Below are 19,260 nucleotides of genomic sequence, written 5' to 3' on the forward strand. Positions count from 1 at the left end.
TTTCCAAGAATGATGCACCAAACACCAAGTTGTTGAGAAAAGACAAAAATAGTAAAGAGAAGACGATCACAATATTAAGTTAATTTTGTGATTTAACGACCTTGACTACTGAGCCCGACATGTGGCATCTTTAGATCACAGCTTCTAATAGGTTGTACTCGTGGCTTCAAAACGACGGGACGATCACGCCGCTTGTTAACTGAAACACAAGAAGTCGTGTCGTCTTTAAACGCCATTAAACGCCAGTGATCTGGTTGGTGCGGCTTCACGTGAAGGGATTGTTTAACTCGCGCTTTGATTTGATTTTGACACAGCGTGCGTTCACTGCGTGTCCTTTCAACATGGAATTAGCGAAAAGCTTGTTTAATTGCCAATCTTGAGGATGTTATAAACGGAAAAATTAACGAGATCTGCAGAGTGTTCATGCTCGTGGAGTCAAGTCCGTGTTTCCACGAGGATTCTTTCAGGATTAGTTTGTTGAGTTTGCACTAAAACACAAAATAATAATAAGTGCTGTGTGTAATGTCCAGAAAGATTCTCAAACTGCATCGTTGATATCATTTATTCCTCTTATTCGTTTTCTTGATATATAGGGGTGGAGCCTATCCTAGCTCCACTGCGGGAGAGGTGGAGGGACACCCTGGAAAGGTCGCCACTACATTAAATAACTGCTCTTACACACCCACAGTTGGTTTTCGGTTGTTTAAGTTACATATTTAGTTTGTTGTATTTTAAAATTTCATATGACTACAACAAGTCTAAAAACAACACGAGGCGTAAAACTGATGTAGTATTTCTCTTAATTTTTATCTCTTTTTTTGACTGACGTTTTTTGTAAAAGCGAGATCCTCTCTACCTTGTATACTGAGTACATTTGTCGTTTACCTCCTGTTGGTGTCGCTAGTGTGTGTATGTTTTTTTTCTGAAATGATGGTGCTCCACTTATGTTTTGGATGAAGTCGTAACTGCTTTTCATTTGTTTTGAAACCAAAAATATGTCCAAACATCAGATTGAAAAGCTGCTGGAGTCACTGTATCCTCTCGTCCTCAGTCATAACTGCTTTCATTTGATTTGAAACCAAAAATATGTCCAAACATCAGATTGAAAAGCTGCTGGAGTCACTGTATCCTCTCGTCCTCAGTCATAACTGCTTTCATTTGATTTGAAACCAAAAATATGTCCAAACATCAGATTTAAAAGCTGCTGGAGTCACTGTATCCTCTCGTCCTCAGTCACCGCCGGCATCTGACATGATTTAATTCTTCCTTTTGCTGTAATGACTGCTGCCATCTAGCGGCCTGGAAGTTTAATTGCAACACAAAAATGAACAAACACTAAGACTATTTGGATGTAAATCATGAATAAATAAAAAAACGAATATTTTTTATTTATTTAACACATTAAACCATTAAACAACTAAAATTTGATTTGAATCAACAACAAAAAAAACATAAGTGCAGTGAATGGTGGATAAACTTCTTCTTCTTCTGTAAATAAACCAGAAACATGAGTGGCCACAGAAAATCCTCTCGTTCCGTACACGACCTGATTCAAACCTCCTCGATGTTTCTTGACAACGTCCAACATTGACTCAGCGGAACAGATAAAGACGGTCCGTGGAAGCCGATGTTTACGTTTCGTTAATTGCCTGATAACGTGACGCCATGTTTTTTTTCCGAAGCTCCTTCCTCACCTTGGACCCGAGTGGCGAAGGAGTTGATTCCGCCACTAATGTTGTGTAGCTGCGACGTGTGGGTGTGCGAGAGGCAGACGGGCTGCATAATTGCATGCTTTCAGGCATAAACAAGTAAAGCGGTTACAGTATTTCTTTGGTGCAAGTGAATTAATAACACTTCTCTTCACTTCTTCATCACCAGCCTGACACACATCATGATTAAAAAAAAGAAAAAGATGAGTTAGTGAGCCAGATGCTTTGGCAGTCTTGTTGTCGCCACCGTGACTCTCGTGACACGGCCTGAATAGGAATCCGTCAGGCTGATGTATCTACAAATGTTTATCCTCCATTCAATTACAAAAAAAGGGGATTATTTTCAAAGGTCTTCTGCCATCTGTCCGTCAACAAGTCGTACAGAAAAACTTTTTTTATTTTCTTTAAATGATGGTTTTTCAACTGTGTGTCGTGTCTGCTGTGTTTGCCCAGAGGCGGCTCTGAATGATCTCAACCATAAAACATATCTCCCAGTAAGATTTATCACTCTTTGATGTGCTGCGTTAGAATTTTAATCAGGTTGTTTTATTTCATTTATTTTTCTTTAAACTGCTTTGACAGGATGTAAAATGTCGAATTTGTTAGACTGGAATTCATCTTTGAGTTTCAAAGTTAAAAGCAATGAAAGTTTTTACTGTAAATCCGAAAGCTTCAGCGTCCGTCTTGTTAAATAGGAAGATCGTTTAATTTGAGCTCAATAGGAAGTGGTTTAATATCACATTCAGCAGAAACTCTATTTGAGAATGTAATCCATTAACTGGCAGCAGTTTTTGGTGATTTAAATGTATGATGTTTATACCTTAAGTTCTTCAATATCTGCCATTTGTCCATTATGAAGCAATAATGCCTTCACTTCACCTCCATCCACCCCACTTTGTTTATACAACGAGTCTCTTGGAGGTTCTGGAGACTTCCGGGATTGATGACACGCAGTGACAAACCTCCACGTTTGACCAATCACAGCAGAGTGGGGGTGGTTATGGTAAACAAGATGTAATCTCCAGAAAAAAACAAAGTGTTTTCAGTGGGCGGAGCTTAATATCATTTTCAAATGTCAATATTACAACGAAAAGACATGTTTGTACAAACAACACAATGATGATACAATAGAGTCACAACATCTATTTAATGTACCTTTAATAAATAAATAAAGTAGGAGAACTTACATTTCTCCGATCCTTAAAACTCTTCACTGGCTTCCAGTTTCTTTCAGGATCAACTTGATTTTCTGAGACTCCTATGTTATCTTGACCTTTAAAGTATTTACTTTATTGAGTATTGTTTTTATTAAGCGCTTTGTGACCCTGGTCTGGAAAAATTCTATATACATTTCAATTACTTACTTACTTACTTAAATCAACCCTATAGTTGAATTTTAAACTTGGGTATTTAACTCTTTAAATTCATTAGATTATTTTAAGACGGTCAATGAAGAATCTTTTCCTCAAAATCCAGATTAAATTGACGGCTGTTTCTCGGAGGTTCTCGTCTTGTTCTGTCGGAGCCTCTTTCATACGGTGGGAAGTCAAAATGGCAGCGAGGGGGATGTCGGCTCATTTGTAAAACCTTGGCTCTACAAACTCACGACTGTTTGCTGTCACGGCTCACAAACAGGGGAATAAACTCACAATCCAGGGAACGGAAGGTATTTTTAGAAGACACACACAGACAGTCGAATCTCCGGACTAACTCATGTTTTTCAAAACAAAACTGAAAATGTGATTTATCGTGTAATATAATATATCTATCTGAACATTAAAACAAAGAGTTTTGTGTTTGTTTCATATGTTTCAGCGTCAAGGTTTTATTATTTCTGTTCTGACAGGATTCCTTGTGTTGCCATCGCCACTGTTGTGTTTCTCATGTGCAGCACAATCACACCTTTAACGGCAAAATGAATGTGTCCCACTTTAGGATGTGACCACAAATCAGAAGTTCCGGCTCCCCGCTGGCCTCAGGAACGAGGTGGAAAAATGCTGGACGATAAAAGAAACCTGGTTGAAGAATTTCCCATAAGGTCGGACAAGAAAACAAAACCAAAAAATTGCTCATTTATTGTGAAAACTCTTTGTTCTCCACAATGTAAGAAGCGACGGGAGGATTTCGCCTCTTTATCGACTTCAATGCTTCGTTGTTGTTGTTGTTTTGTAAAGATTATTTATTCTAAATCAATTCCGAGGTCAGCAAGGTTGGCATGCCAGGGTGCAAATCCCGTTTCCATTCGATGTCAAAGGGCCAGAGCAATTACTTGTAAGCACAAATTCAAACCATGTTTGAACGTTTTTGAACGTTTCTTGCAGGCGAAGCACATTCAAGTCGGTGGGAATGAAAGTGTTCTTGAAGCAGAAGCTTTCACTGCAACATTCCGGTTGTAACACCTTCATGTTGAGGGTTGTTACTTAAAAAAATTAAAATAAAAAGGGGGTAAAATGTTATTTGTATTGTATTGTTTGTTATACATTAGATACTGTTTGTTGTTTTTTACTTGGAATCCCAAAAAACATATTCTAAATCTTTCAAGTTACTTATTTTGTAGTTACATTAATAGATCGTTTTTTCATGTATATTATTTAAAATGTAATATTGTTTCTCTTATTGGGAAAACATATTTTAGGGAAAAAGTAAAATCACTTTTACCATTAATTGAACCTGCAATTATGAGTTGTTGAGCATTACCTCCCTGTAGTTGTAGTTGTACTTGCAGTTGTAGTTGTAATTGTAGTTATATTTATAGTTATAGTTGTAGTTATAGTTATAGTTATAGTTATAGTTATAGTTATAGTTATAGTTATTAGTTAGTTGGATGGATGGATGGATGGCTGGATGGCTGGATGGATGGATGGATGGATGGATGGATGGATGGATGGATGGATGGATGGATGGATGGATGGATGGATGGATGGATGGATGGATGGATGGATGGATGGATGGATGGATGGATGGAAGGGTGGGTGGGTGGATGGATGTATGGATGGATGGATGGATGGATGGATGGATGGATGGATGGATGGATGGATGGATGGATGGATGGATGGATGGATGGATGGATGGATGGATGGATGGATGGATGGATGGATGGATGGATGGATGGATGGATGGATGGATGGATGGATGGATGGATGGATGGATGGATGGATGGATGGATGGATGGATGGATGGATGGATGGATGGATGGATGGATGGATGGATGGATGGATGGAAGGGTGGGTGGGTGGGTGGGTGGATGGATGGATGGATGGATGGATGGATGGATGGATGGATGGATGGATGGATGGATGGATGGATGGATGGATGGATGGATGGATGGATGAAGCTTTAATGATCCCTCCTTCAGGGAATACACTATGTACACTATATACACTACAACCTAATTAATAACTATTATATACACAATATTTTTACTTTTCTTTACATATTTTCTTTACTTGGAGAACACAATTTTACAAATGTTCAAAGTTTAAGGATAATAATTAGAATTAAGAAAATGATTTGGATAAATTGCTTCTATTTATATATATATATTTTTTAATAAGTATAATAAAGAATATATATACAGGATATATACATTTCAGACATAACTCAACGATCTACGTTTCGAAGCATATCGATCTCTGGATTCTTCAGTCAAACCGTCACATTGTCCTAATGGATATGAAACACTTTTTCCAACGAGAAACGCTCAGGTACATTTTTCTAACACCATGAAAAGACATTAAGATGAAGAGAAAAAGATAATTAAAAGCAATCGTACTCTACCTGAGCCCTTCAGCGGGTCAGATACACAGGATGATTAATGGATTGCAGGTTAATGGAGTCGACAACAGAACACGGATGGATTCGGTTTTATCTTCTTCTCAGTGGAGACGCGTTAAAGCGCTATTTATTTGACACAAATTCGCTTTTTTTTTTAAAGAGGAGAAAAAAGCATTTGTTAATCGAGAGCCATATAGCCATTTTTATATGATGAATTAACCTGATATTGAATCAAAGATGCTCGATCTGATGCTGACTCTTACACACAACAGTCTACAACAGTGTGTGTACATACCTTCAATATATACCTAAACTATGACCGACAGTTTGACCTTTTTAGTGTCACTGGGATACAACAAGGAAACTGACTATATCGCTCTTCACTGAAATGAATTGGAACGTCCAAGACCTTCTCACAAGAGACTGTGTGGCCTTCAATCTCAGGAGCTTCTCACACACGGCTGGTCTTTACTGAACATGGTACTTCTATAACTGACAGGTACTTTATTGATGATGGGAACCATATTATGACTTATTGTGTGAAGACTTTCCGACTCCTGACATAACCAGTGTAGGTTCCGTTTCTGTCTGGGCACTTCCTACGTGATGACATACTACTGCAAAATAATTTGAAGAGAAAAAGCTTTTTTTATGAGAAAATAAAATTTGAACTGAAGGATCGGAAGGCACGTACATCGGAAGAAAACAAAAAAGAAGGTATTTGCCAACGTCTGATGACGTCTGTGACTTTCACCTCAATGAAATCTGTCGCAGATACATGCAACACTCATTTTTATATTATTTAATATATATATATATAAGATGCTGCAACGTGTTTATATCAAAATAATACACATGTCACTGTACAATAAAAACTTTAAAGTGACTGACAGGGTTTAACGAATACACAGCTGTTATTAAATGTTTCTTAAAGAATGAACAACTTTATTCTTTTATTATTTGAGCTAAGTAAATTAAAAACCCTGTACACTCTTGTTTTTTTTAATGTTCTGTCAGTAATATTTTGGGTCTAAATTGTACCTTTGTTAAGCGAGTTCAAGTACAGAGAGGCAACGAAACACTGATTTTCATATGACTTTTTTTTAATGTAATTGTTGATTGTATGTATTTTTTTGGGTGGAAAAGTTTTAAACAAGATTCTTAAAATGGGAAAAATGAAACCTAACGATAGTAGATAGTAAAGATATAGATTTGATCTATGTTCTTTATCTTTAGACTTAGATTGTATCATCTTGTTCTTTCTCTTTATTTCTCTTTGTTCTTGTTCTTATTTTATTTTGATTTATTTTTTATGAAAAATTGCTGTTATTGCTGTGGATAATTGGAAAAAAAACAATTTCCCGAAAGAGACCTCCAGAGGGATCAGTAAAGTTTTTACCTTTACCTTACCTTACCTTACCTTAGTATAAGTGCTATAATGCCAACGATGGTGGATCATATGTGATTATTCATCGTATACAGTTTCAAGATTATTGTCACAAACTCTTTCGACTACTATTTCTGCGGCTCCTCCTCTGCTTTGGTTGTGTTGAGTCGTATCCGAAATGTACCACAAGTCGGCGACATGTAACACCGTAAACATGAATAAAGTACACGCGTGTACGAGTACCATCTCTGTATTCTGTCGGAAGAGGAAAAGTTTGCAATTGGTCATAATTTCACACCCGAAACTCTGAGCTGAAATTGTCGGAGCTGCAGGAAGTTACCGCGATGTTGCTCAATTACACACATTGATTGAATTCTAATCATTCTTTGAATGATGAACGACTCTCAACGCGAGGCAGAGCGTCGGCCCGATACTGCAGTTGGAATAATTCATCTGAGCTAAACACTGAGCGGTATATCATGCGGTGCAGCTGAGGTTCGTCGATAGCTTCTCGCGCTGGATCTTCTCACAGACGGAGAGAGAGAGGCTTCGCATGTTGGCAGAGGAACGAGGCTAAAGGAATCCGTCGGAGATCAACCAGGCAGGTGAGCCAAGGTGTGCAGAGACTTATGAGGCAGGAGGTTGGCAGATGATTCAGCCTGTAGGAAAACAGTAACTGATGAATTAAAGGAATTGAAGATCTGACATCCAATATGGATGAGATCTTGTCTGCAAACACAGCGTTCCGACAGCCAGTGCGCTTTTATTTCTTTGAAAACAAACAAAAAAAGGAATACAAAGGGTGAAGGTAAAATGAATCATACGAGCTAAACCTGTGGATTGATTCCTCAATTGAAACTATTTTTTTTTATGTGAATGTGCTTTTATTTTTACATTGCCCTCTTTTTATTGTCTCTCTTAACAGGTAATGGTAATTTTCCTGCAGCTACTGTTTAAGCTTCCTGGTTCCAGTCCGCAGTGTCAGATCATTAATGTGTTTTGTTTTTGATTGTTAAAGTGCTTTGTGACCCTGGTCTAGAGAGGCGCTTTAGAAATAACCTTAACCTACTTATTTACTTACTTAATTACTTACTAACGTACTAACTTACTTGCGTACTTACTTATAAACTTACTTACTTACTTTTTATCTTTCTTTCTTACTTACTTACTTTCTTACTTACACACTTATTTACTTAATTAGTTACTTACCTACATACTTACATACTTACTTATATACTTACTTACTTATTTACTTAATTACTTAATTACTTACTTACTTACGTACTTAAGTACTTATTTACTTACTTACTTATTTTCTTTCTGTCTTACTTAGGTACTTACTTACACACTTATATACTTACTTAGGTACTTACTTACACACTTATATATGTACTTAGGTACTTACTTACTTATTACATACTTACTTACTTACATACTTACTTACTTACTTACTTACTTACTTACTTATTTTCTTATTTTCTTACTTAGGTACTAACTTACTTACTTACTTACTTACTTTGTAACAGTCTTCGTAAAGAGTGTTTTTGAACCCCCACAAAATCTTTCTTTTTTTGAGTTTTGACTTGTAAAGTACTTTATCTTGGTCTTTTACAATATCAATCAATATCGATTTTGAACCTTTTATATCATACATTGTTTGTTTCATTTCTTTTTTTTCCTTCCCTGTTTGTTTGTCGATTATTTGTATGTGCGTAACAATTAACTCACTTAGGTCCAGTTGGTTCTGTATCGACAAAAACATGTTATAAGAAGTCATTCATGTTCTGAAAGGGCATATCTGTCGTTTAAAATAAACAATTAGCAATTTTCTGTGTGTATTTTACTCCACAAAACAAGATAAAGGATCTTGTCGTGGAGTTTTATCTTCATGGTTAAAGTCTCTCACAGACTCACCCAGCGCGTCACACTGTCTATCATTGTTATGTAATATAAATCTGAAGCTTTTATCCTGAGTCATGACTGTTTCAAATTAAAACAATAATTTAAAAAAAGTCAAAATGTTACATATTGTTGCTTTAATCGTTAAAAGTTAATCCCCGAAAACAAATGTGTAACCGTTGTGTTCACCTTGACCCAGATACAACACAAGAGATAACACCAACATTTGTTTTCGGCCACCGGGTCACTTTGACCCAGAGATGACCCAGGGGTTAAAGAAATGCTCCTCGGGTCAGAATGAGGGACAGACTAGAGCCAAGTTCATGATGTGTTCATTTTAAAGGGGCGACCTGAAGTGAATAACGTTGTGCTATTATATAACGTATTAAAGCCGCCGCCGTATTATTTCAAAGTAAAGGTTATGGCTATTAAGCTTGTGTAATTGTTTGACTCTGTCGCTTGTATGGAATTTCCCGGTGGCGTTGAGCCTCCGAGAAAAAGAAACTTGCAGACATATTTACACTGTTTAATGAGACCCAATATTTGTTCCGGCGATGTGCTGCAGGCACTGTTCCGACATGCCCCCTATATATGGTTTCATTTCATGTTCACCCGATGCCTTTAAAAGTTTTACTGCGACCCTGGTGCCGTAGACGAGGTATTACCGGCACAAACGCAGTATTCTTACAACAAAACACCTTTTTTTTTTACCGATGGCAACACAAAATGTAATCCGTCTCATGATGGATCATCGAAGCTGTGCGAGGATTTCTTCACGCTGTTAGCTTTTGGCTAACCTGCTGCTCATGCCATCCTGTTGTCAAAACCACACGGCTTTACCCGCCGACCCCTCGTCGCCGACAGTCTGTCCATCTTTCCATGACGGTTCTACGTCCAACCATCGTCCAGCGGAGCCGACGTTCTTGTCTGACACTAGTGCGAGTGTATGACGGAGGGAGAGGGTTGAAAAAAGGACTCAGTGTTTTTGACTCAATTTTCGTCAGCAGTCGTGTTAAATTAAAAAGCTATCTATAAAACAGGTGAGGAAAATTCGATTTCCTCTGGGGCCACGTTATGTACCGAGGCTGTTATAAGGGGCCATCAAGCCGAAAGAAGGAACAAAAATAGAATTTTTAACAATGGGAAAAAAAAAAAAAAGAGGTAAAAAATACATTTGAAAATACTTTTAGTTCTTATTTGATTGCATATCATTTTATTTGAATTCATTTTATTTTAAGATTCTAAAATACATTGAATATTTCATATATTTTACAGTTTAAAATGAAATACACAAGTGCAAAACAAGTGTTATTAGGACATCATTTTTATTAATTGAATTGATCTTAATTTTACATACATTATATCAGAAAATATTTTATAAAAGCACTATGAAAATTATAAAATAAATACCCATTAAAAGACAGAAAAGAGTATAAAAAATCTCTTTAGGAAAATATATGTTTATTCATTTTATTTAAAAATTCTAAAAATCATTGAATATTCCATATGTTTTACCATCTAAAATAAAATGCAAAACAAGTGTTATTAGGACATAATTTTTATTAATTGAATTTATCTTAATTTTACATAAATTATATCAGAAAATATTTTATAAAAGCACTATGAAAATTATAAAATAAATACCCATTAAAAGACAGAAAATAGTATAAAAAATCTCTTTAGGAAAATATATGTTTATTCATTTTATTTAAAAATTCTTAAAAACATTGAATATTCCATATGTTTTACCATTTGCAATAACATGCAAAACAAGTGTTGTTATGTCTTTATTTTATTATATTAATTTATTATTATTTTATATTTAATTATATTTAAAATATATGTATGTAAATATAAATATACAAAATAAAATAAAATAAAAATAAATATAAACATTATGTAAAATAAAGACTCATAAAAAAGTAAAAATAAAAGGCAGAAAAGAGGAGAAAAAATATATTCAAACAAAGATCTTTAGGAAAATATATGTACAAAAATGCATGATAAAGAAATGACATTGAGACCATCAATTCTAAATGGCCAGTTTTATAGTATTATTTTAAATACTGTAATGAAGTAACTTCAAATCAATGTGAGCATTAGAACATTCTTCTGTTTCCAGGTAGATTGTGTAAAACATGACTAATAAAACATCCACAAATCTTCCTCAGGGTCACAAAATAGAACACGAGCAGATGATGAATCGAGCTGAGAAATAATGATTCATTTAAAACTGTTTTTGTTTTAAATTTTTAAGAATATGCATGTTTTTTTAAGTAACAATCAAATCATTTTTCTTTTTTTTAAATTTCCCTGCATCATTTAAGAGCATCTTGCGTATTTAATTTAACAATCTGATCCACTAAACCCGAAGTAAACCCAGGAAGTCTCAACATTTGGTTGCAAACATTTGATTTAATCCCTAAAGCGACTCTTTTTTGGACGTCGGCGAAAAGATCAGATTTTCTCTTAAGTAACTCGAGCCTGGGGCGCTTGACAAGTCGCCTGTTTTCAATGAAGTTTACTCAAAGAATAAACCAGTGCAAGTAATTAAAACGCAAACTCTTGTGCCAAAGTGAGCACAAACCTTCCAGCATCAAGAACCATGGAGTATCGAGATAAATGGCGTGAAAACATGCAGACTTCTTGACCAGTTTGGATCTGGATGGATCACACACACAAACACAAACACACATGTTTACAATTACACAAGTGGATATTAAAGTGTTAACAAACCTTTTTATATGTTTCTCAATCACCAACACTGATGAACTTTGTTGATTTTGACCAAATGATCGTCTGTACCGGATGTTTTTAATCAGCTATTTAACAAGATTTAATAAAGAAAAAGTTCAGGAATTATAGTGATATTCTTATAATATGATGAACCAAATCATATTATTAAAAAAAAAAGTATAGCTGGATCATTCAGGTAAGGTGCATTAGAAATTTTTCAAAATAAGATCAATCCCGAACGACCAATGCCTGTTGTATGAAAGTGAATCACACGCAGGTATATTTAATTGTAGCGGAACAGGTTGATATTAAAGCAGAAAGAGCTGGTTTTCCTCATGTGATCAGACACGTCTCATTGAACAACACATTCCTATAAAGAAACAAGCATGATAAACATGTGTATGAAAACTATTATATTATAAGTCAATACGAACATTCATTGTCTACCGCTTTGAGACTGGAGCCTATCCCAGCATCATAGGGCGAGAGGCAGGGGACACCCTGGACAGGACAGCAGTTTGTCACACGGCACACACAAAAAGACAAAAAAAAAACATTCACACACAAACTCATAGCTACAGACAATTTTCTCTAAGTTCTCAATCAACCTCTGTATGTTTTTGGACTGTGGGAGGAAACCAGAGTGCCTGGAGTAAACCCACCAATACAAATATGTGGCCCCAAAATTTTACATTTTTACGATGATGTAAAGTGACTCATTTTCAGTTTTATTCTATTGGAACTTCTTTGGAACTATTAGATGATTTTTAAAAGCCTCTGATTGTCTCTGTAAGTCAACTGTCCGTGTAAATAACACAGTAACATATTAACCATCAGCACGTCTGCCCTTATTTTCAGGAGCGTCTGATCTGTGTCAGTTATGCTTAAAATAAACAAACAGAAACCGTTGATCCAGTTTCAATTCATGTTTTTCATCTTGTGTTTTTCATCACGGAGAGTGAGATCACGGGTTCTGGTTCGTTTTAAAATTCAAATGAAGGCGTAGAAAGAGACGAACACGTCTTCGCTGATTTCTACGTTGATTTGGATGTTCAGAGGAAACGTGCTTGGATTCGTGCGCACGCACGGATTCACACATCTGAATATTTTTGTGCAACATTGTCTGGATTTGATTGTACGCCGGAGTCTCCTGCTGGTTCAGTGTTATCGTGAGATTCTTAATGCATTGGTCTAGCGTTAAATTGGTAAATTTATTATATTTTCAGGATGTTTAAAAGGTTTAATTTCTGCAACACAATGTCACACTTTGCTAATGGAACAATATAAAAGATCCACTTATGTGAAAAACCAACACTCCTGACTCTTGTTGTAAATGTTGCATCTTCCTCTCAGTCCCTCATCATGACCATGTTTTCAACTCATTGCTTTATGAAGTTGCTCTAAAAATCTGGGCGAAGGAGAGGTTACGAGAGTCCATTATGACGTAATAAAGGCTTCTCTCCTCCTCCAGCCAGCTGTAATCACGCCCCACTTTGTTTATAAAATGAGTCCCTTGGAGGCGGAGACTTCCGGGATTGATGACGTATGGTTACAAACCTCTATGTTTGACCAATCACAGCAGAGTGGGCGTGGTTATGGTCAACAAGATTTAATCTCCAGAAAAACAATGTGTTTTTAGTGGACGGGGCTTAAGATCATGTTCTAATGTCAATATTTCATCTAGAAGAATTCCACTTCCAGAAAAATATGCAGTGTGAAGCTGAATCTGCTGAATCTGTCAACTGAAATGCTTGAAAGTATTGAATTAGTATTCAATACTTTCGAGCATGTAAAACATGTAGTGTGGAAACAGGTGAAATGATGGCATGAAGGAAAAAAAGGAAAAAGACTGATGTGAAAATGTTGAAATGAACTGAAAAAGTTTGCAAAAAAAAGAAGTAGAAGTAAAAATATATATATAGTATAAGTAGAAAAATGTGTTGTAGAATTAGTAGACTTTTTAGTAGAAATAGTAGAATTTGTAGTAGAAGTAGTACAATTTGTAGAGGGAGTAGTATATTTAGTAGTGGGAGTAGTAGTAGTAGTAGTAGGAGTAGAAGAAGTAGTAGTAGAATTAGAAGAAGTAGTCATAGAAGTAGAATCATTTATAATAGAAATGGTAGAATTTTTGGAGGGTGTAGTATTAGTAGTGGTAGAAGTAGAATTAGTAGTGGGAGTAGAAGAAGTTGTAGTAGAAATAGTAGTAGAAGCAGTAGTGGGAGTAGTAGAAGTAGTAGCATTAGAAGAAGTAGTAGAATTAGAAGTAGAAGAATTAGTAGAATTAGAAGTAGAATAAGTAGTAGAATTAGAAGTAGAAGATGTAGTAGAATTAGGAGTAGAAGAGGTAGTAGAATTAGAAGTAGAAGAAGTAGCGGAATTAGATGTAAAAGTATTAGTAGAATTAGAAGTAGAAGAAGTAGCGGAATTAGATGTAAAAGTATTAGTAGAATTAGAAGTAGAAGAAGTAGGGGAATAATAAGTAGAATAAGTAGTAGAATTAGAAGTAAAAGAAGTAGCGGAATTAGATGTAGATGTAGTAGTAGAATTAGAAGTAGAAGAAGTAGTAGAATTAGATGTAGAAGTAGTAGTAGAATTAGAAGTAGAAGAAGTAGTAGAATTAGATGTAGAAGTAGTAGTAGAATAAGTAGTAGAAGAAGTAGAGGAATAAGATGTAGAAGTAGTAGAAGAATTAGTAATTGAATTAGTATTAGAAGTAGTAGTAGAATTAGAAGTAGAAGTAGTAGTATTATTAATAGTAAGTAGACAATAGTGTTTCTATGTGTGATTAGTTTAATTTACCAGTAGGTCAAAGGTCAAGTAAATGGGGGAAACACATCAACGATTGAGTAGAACTTTTGGTTCACAACATGTGCGACACGAGGCAAAAGAATCCATCCTCTGCACCGTCCTGATGTTTAAATGTTGGTATTTGAAGTAAATAATGGCGACGTGATGGATCAGCAGCACACATGGAGCGACGAGTCAATACGTGCTCATGTTTCTCACTTCATTTATGATCATTAGCGGATTCGACTCCCGCCTTAAAACAAGCACGTCCATCATTATCCCTCGATTATTGATAGCTTCTATTTAAAGACGGCGCTTCCTCTCTCTTCGCCACCGACGGCCATCTTGTTGTGACAGGATGGTCTTCACGCGACTTCATCAAGTCCTCATACTTGGAGAACACTTGATTTATGGAGCGAAGATAGAAATGCTCTCAGATGCGGAGCAGCTGTTAATATTTTTCTGGTGTCTGAACTGGTTTTGGGTTCCGACTCCTCGGAGTGATTTACAAACAGAAGCGACTCATGGATCCTCTTGAACAAAATATAAATTAAAAAAACTTACCGTACAGATGCATTTTTATTTTATTTTCTAGATTTACTGGATGTTATCACCTTCATCATGGAGGTTATGTTCGCTGTGGGTTGTTTGCATTTTACAGACTGCAAACTCTACACCAATTGGAATATAAAAAGTAAAATAAACCAATGATATATTGTTTTTTTATGGTCGACTCTGGTAGTTAAAGAAAGCTAACGTCAACTCTGGATATTGTAAATATTGACTCTGGATATTGTAGATATTGGACTCTGGATATTATAAATATTGACTCTGGATATTGTAAATATTGACTCTGGATATTATAGATATTGGACTGTGGATATTTTAGATATTTGACTCTAGTTATTGTAGATATTGGACTCTGGATATTGTAAATATTGGACTCTAGATATTGTAAATATTGACTCTGGATATTGTAAATATTGACTCTGGATATTATAGATATTGGAGTGTGGATATTTTAGATATTTGACTCTAGTTATTGTAGATATTGGACTCTGGATATTTTAGATATTTGACTCTAGTTATTGTAGATATTGGACTCTGGATATTTTAGATATTTGACTCTAGTTATTGTAGATATTCGACTCTGGATATTGTAAATATTGGACTCTAGATATTGTAAATATTGACTCTGGATATTGTAAATATTGACTCTGGATATTATAGATATTGGACTGTGGATATTTTAGATATTTGACTCTAGTTATTGTAGATATTGGACTCTGGATATTTTAGATATTTGACTCTAGTTATTGTAGATATTGGACTCTGGATATTTTAGATATTTGACTCTAGTTATTGTAGATATTCGACTCTGGATATTGTAAATATTGGACTCTAGATATTGTAGATATTGGACTCTGGATATTTTAGCTATTGGACTCTGCATATTGTAAATATTGGACTCTAGATATTGTAGATATTGGATTCTGGATATTGTAGATATTGGACTCTTGATATTGTAGATATTGGACCCTGGTTATTGTAGATATTGGACTCTGGTTATTTTAGTTATTGGACTCTGGTTATTGTAGATATTGGACTCTGGATATTTTAGATATTGGACTCTGGTTATTGTATATATTGGACTCTGGTTATTGTAGATATTGGACTCTGTATGTTGTAAATATTAGACTCTGGATATTGTAGATATTGGACTCTGATTATTGTAGAAATTGGACTCTGTATATTGTAAATATTAGACTCTGGATATTGTAGATATTGGACTCTGGATCTTTTAGATATTGGACTCTGGATATTTTTGATATTGGACTCTTGTTATTGTAGATATTGGACTCTGGATATTGTAGATATTGACTGTGGATATTTTAGATATTTGACTCTAGTTATTGTAGATATTGGACTCTGGATATTGTAAATATTGACTCTGGATATTGTAGACATTGGACTCTGCATATTTTAGCTATTGGACTCTGTATATTGTAAATATTGGACTCTAGTTATTGTAGATATTGGACTCTGCATATTGTAAATATTGGACTCTAGATATTGTAGATATTGGATTCTGGATATTGTAGATATTGGACTCTGGATATTGTAGATATTGGATTCTGGATATTGTAGATATTGGACTCTGGATATTGTAGATATTGGACCCTGGTTATTGTAGATATTGGACTCTGGTTATTTTAGATATTGGACTGTAGATATTGTACATATTGGACTTTGGATATTTTAGATATAGGACTCTGGATAATTTTGATATTGGCCTCGGTTATTGTAGATATTGGACTCTGGTTATTGTAGATATTGGACTCTTGTTGTTAATATGAATTGTGTACTATTGCAGCTGACTTTGTCGTCTGCTAGTTACTCCGTTACTCTTGCGTTGCTTCGTTGAGATCATGACAAAAGATACCGTCATTTCATTCTTTAACTAAAGACACAGAATGAACATATTCTTGTGGTTGCGTAACGAAAAATTCTCCCTGTGTTCTATCTCCCACAAAAAAATGATGGATATATTTTCTAGCGTAAAGCCTGAATAAACTTCCTTCGTATTGATTTCCTGGACATTGCAGCATAAAACTGTAAGCACCGAGAACAGTTCATGGGAAATTGCAGGACAAGATGGTTGTGTTTGCTCAAGCGTCTGATGCCATATGGACAGAAACACGTTCGGCTCGGTTAACCCAATAAATTGCTGTTGACACTGCCCTCTAGAGATGTGTGCTAGTGCATTAGCGCCGCAGACCTCAACCCAAGCAGCATGGAGAACATGTGAAGGAGCTTTTTCTTTTTTTTTTGTTCATTATTTCTTTCTTTTATGAACCGACCTGTGCGTTTGATTTCAGAAGCTTCTTGTAAAAGCTGGGAGCGATAAAAGCCGCCGCCGGTGCTTTAATCGATGGCGGTTCATAGGCTAAAGATATTGAGCTTCAAATTGTTCTCAAAAACCCCAGAGTTTTCAAGGTCACAGAGATGTCAGAGTTCAAGATAAGATAAGGAACAGAGATTATGGATACGTGCACTACGAGATAAACTAGAATTTGTTGGGAGACTCGGAACAAATACACAAAAATTGAGCCTCAAACTATGAAAAGACAAGATCAAAATCAGTCGTCCTGTTGGGTAAACGATCCTTTTTTTTGTGAATGAGTTTGACAACCTTGCTGTGAAGGTACTTTAAGATAATCTGAGATTCTGTTTGAATTTAAAAAAAGAAGTAAAAAAGCAACACAATTGCGGTCAACTCCGGTGTGTCACAACCTGAGGCGTTTTGTGGTAGATTTGGAGAAGCTAACAATCCCTCCAGGAAAACATTTCATCCCACTAAACACACAATCTACATTTAAATGTCAGTGACAATAACGACTGAAGCACCAGGGACTCCGACTTGTAACAAATGTCAGTAGAAAATCATGCAAAGAATGTCGGTGACATTTGTGAGTTGTTGTTTTTTTTTCTATTTAAGTGACATTACAAAGTCGCATAATGCCAACAAGCTTTAGGCTGAAGAAATGATTCATCAAATGAATGCTCCTGGAAACGATAACACACATGTCTTACAATACATACAATACAAAAGCTCAAGTATCTTAGTTAAATGTCTCTTTTGAGACGACCTGAAAGGACTCGCTCTTGTCTTCCTTGACATGAACATGTAAAAAGCTTCGTCCAGTGAATTGACTCAATAGAAAAGACGTTGAATATGAAACCATTACTGCATAACTGTGACCATCTTACTTCCCTTCTTGACAACATTTTATCAGTTTTATCCAGCCATTTAAAAACGCCAATCAGCTGTTTTTGCGGACGTGGTTCATGGAAAACCTTCTTGTGATTCAATGGGTGGAGCTTTTGACAAAAGAAATGTGGTTAATCATTAGCCATTGGTTAATGTTCTAACTTAAAAAACATGATTTTCTGTGACAATAAAGTTGTAAATGTACTTTAGGTCGCCGTATTTTCCAAGATTCAATCATTCTTAAGGACGTAAGAAGGCTCTTAAGAAGGGTTCGGCTAAGATACGGGTGTTTCCCAGACGCTTTCTTTACTGCCTTCTTAAGAAAACCTTAAGATCAAGCCAAAGAAGCTTCATAAGATGCTCTTAGTGGACTTTGTGAAATGCCACTGGGGTTGTTGACGTTTTTTAAGTGTAGTTGTTAGAAAGTTCACATGTTTATCTGTTATATTTAAGTGAAAACCATTAAGATATAGTATGATTTCTCATTTTGTAATAAAGTTCCTACGCTTTTAATTGCATCATTAGAGTATGATAAAAAAAAAAGCCATCGCTGAAGTGTGTTTATTCCAGTCTTATGCGCATATATGTTGATTTATTTCAGTGCGTAAATGCAAAACTGTGACTTTAATGTTGTTTTAAGAATTATTTAGATTCTCGCTTACATTGATTATTATTTTATTGTTTGTAAAAATGGAGGAAATTAATGTATCTGACGTTGATCACTGAGGATTTATTCACTAAGAAGGCAAGTTAAGAGTGGGTCCATCTTACATATCCTTCTTAGTGAGAGATCCTTCTTGAGCTAAGGGTGACTCTGGGAAACACTTCCTTCTTTCAAGGCGTTCTTAAGAACGCTCCAAAGAAGATCGTAGAACTTAACCAGCTTCTTAACCAATCTCGGAATTAACAGAGGGAAGCTTTCTCTCGTTCTTCATGTTGAGCTTGATGGCCCCTCTCAACACTCCTCCCATGATGCTACACTAATAGACTCAGGGACTCATTCATTCCTAGTGCTCTTAGACTGTATGTGATTATTCTATTCTATGTTAATGTTTGTATCCTTTCTTTATGTTATTTCCTTTGAACTATGTTCTTTGAATTTGCCCTTTGTCATTCTTTGCACTTTGTTCTTTTATTTTCACTTTGTTCTTTTATTTGCCCTTTGTTCTTTTATTTGCACTTCGTTCCTGTTATTA

The sequence above is a fragment of the Callionymus lyra genome, chromosome 10, assembly GCF_982586985.1.
Source record: "Callionymus lyra chromosome 10, fCalLyr1.hap1.1, whole genome shotgun sequence".
Taxonomy (NCBI): Eukaryota; Metazoa; Chordata; class Actinopteri; order Syngnathiformes; family Callionymidae; genus Callionymus; species Callionymus lyra.